We start from the raw sequence: 2,643 nt of genomic DNA on the forward strand, positions 1-2,643 counted from the left end.
CCGCGACCTCCCCACCCGCCTTCTCCTCAGCGCCCCCTGCTGGCTGGAGGAGGGCTGCTCCGCGGGGCGCGCCCCGGGGCTCCCGGAGCGGAATGGGTGAGACAGCCAGGACGCTCGACCCACAACCGTCACCGGGGACTTGCGCCCAGCCTCCGCTTCCGGAACCCCGGCTCCCACAGCCCTTATGATGCCCTCCACTCACCCGGGCCGCGCATGGGTCGTCCGTGCGGTGGTTACTACTCCCTGCCAGACCGGGTCACTTAACTTGGGACCTTGGGCAGATATCTCCCTCAAAGAGGAGATGAAAATTCCGAACTTTCGGGAATATGAAACTCCTGTCCTAGACCAAGTCTCCAAAAAACGTGCATTTCCAGATCTTTGGAGGGCGCCCAATCTTGATACTCCGGTGGGAGTGGGAGCCTCGCTCAGCATTTTTCTGTTTCAGGTGAATTTAACACCTTTGAAGACCTTTGCATTTTGGTGGACGCCTGCAAAGTTGTGGCAGAGGTTTATTTTCCTTTTTCTGACTTTGTAATTAAAAAAAGCTAGGAGTCAAAGAAACCAGCTCCTCTTCAAGTTAGAAAGCTTAGACGCCCTGATCCTGCCTCTGGGCGAGAACTCTCCAGGCCCCGTCCAGTAGTCACCTTCCAATGGAGACGGCCACCCCTTGTTGAACACCCGGCTAGGCGCTGTGTAGACACTTCGAGACGTGACCTCCTTTAATACACAACCCAGGGAGGTAGTGACCTGTTGATATCCCCAGTTTATTAAGGAGGGACGTTAAATGAAGTTCAGAGAAGTTAAGTGTCAAATCTAAAGTCACACAGCCAAATGTCTACTTGGGATGATCTCCCTTGTCCCTCTGACCACAAACTGGAACTTTTTGTAGCAATGGACTATTCTGAACAGAATTTTAGGTAACCGGTTCCTAACTGCAGGCACCTGGGTAGAGAATCTTGCCCTCTAGTTGCTGTTTCTTCTTGAGCTATTTTCCTTGAGATTTGCCCCCCAAAGTGAGGTCTGTGAGCCCAGAGGCATAGGAAGGTATCATCCTGTCAGCCCACGTTTCGTCAGGAACACTGGGCGGATTCACACACCACATAAGTGAGTTCCTGTTTCCCCACAGACCAGCTGTGGGCTTATCACTTTAACTGCTTTTTGTTAAATTGGGGTCTTCTCACCTGTAATATAGAAAGGATTATACAGACTGACATGTTCCTTAGTATTTAACCTCTGTGCCAAGTGTCAAAGTTATTAGCCATCTGTCCATTGGACACTATTTCCCTCATAGATTTATGTTTATTCCCTCATCTCATTGATTCACTCAACTCATACTTTTTTCCAGTGCCCTGCTTTTTTCCTTGTCATTTGCCTGATTATGTGTCATAGTCTCTATTAACTTATTTTAGTTCAAAAATCATCATTTCACAATTAGGGTACATGTTTTCTGTTTTCCTATAATCTTTGTGGCATTTTTTAATGACTTAACTTTGCCTATTTGAAATCCGAAATGAGCCTAGAGGGTGATGTATGGGCCTTCTTTCACAGTTGCCCAGGCTCCCTAGCAGTATTTGTGAAATGATAAAACTCACATTTCATCCAGTCAAGGAAGGTTTTGCCGTAATGAAGGTATGCAACAGTGGCACCTGGTGTCAGGCAATATCGGTGTTTTGCCTTCCCTTCTTCCAAGGCACACAGTTAAAACATATCTTTCATATCATGTGTTAATTGAGATCAGGTAAAAATGTTTGTAAAAGTTCATTTTGCTCCCCCTCTTTTTTCCTCTTCCTCCTTTGGACAAATAGGGCCCAAATCTCCACTCTTCATCTGTGCCGTTCCTGAGCACTTGGACAAGTTAGCCAGGTTCTCTGATCCCAGCCTCTCCTCCTTCCAGCTCCACAACGGGACCCTTTCTGCCAAAGCTCAGGTCCACTTTGAAATCCCCAGAGTTTGGCAAAGCTTATTGTCTGTTTTTACCTGTCAGAGTCTTTCCAGGACACACATAAGTCATGCTGCTGCTGCTAGGTCGCTTCAGTCGTGTCTGACTCTGTGCAACCCCATAGACGGCAGCCCACCAGGCTCCGCAGTCCCTGGGATTCTCCAGGCAAGAACACTGGAGTGGGTTGCCATTTCCTTCTCCAAGGTATGAAAGTGAAAAGTGAAATTGCTTAGTCGTGTCCGACTCTTCGCGACCCCATGGACTGCAACCTACCAGGCTCTTCTGCCCATGGGATTTTCCAAGAAAGAGTACTGGAGTGGATTGCCATTGCCTTCTACGACATAAGTCATGCTGCTACTGCTGCTGCTAAGTCACTTCAGTTGTGTCCGACTCTGTGTGACCCCATAGACAGCAGCCCACCAGGCTCCCCCGTCCCTGGGATTCTCAAGGCAAGAACACTGGAGTGGGTTGCCATTTCCTTCTCCAATGCATGAAAATTGAAAAGTGAAAGTGAAGTCGCTCAGTCGTGTCCGACTCTTAGCAACCCCATGGACTGCAGCCTACCAGGCTCCTCCATCCATGGGATTTTCCAGGCAAGAGTACTGGAGTGGGGTGCCATTGCCTTCTCCGACATAAGTCATGAATATCCTTTAAACAACAACAAAATTAGATGAATTCTTTAGAATTTTCTCACTCTTGCTTCC

The sequence above is a fragment of the Bos grunniens genome, chromosome 11, assembly GCF_055505025.1.
Source record: "Bos grunniens cultivar Pamir isolate PY7600 chromosome 11, Bosgru_T2T1.0, whole genome shotgun sequence".
Classification (NCBI taxonomy): domain Eukaryota; kingdom Metazoa; phylum Chordata; class Mammalia; order Artiodactyla; family Bovidae; genus Bos; species Bos grunniens.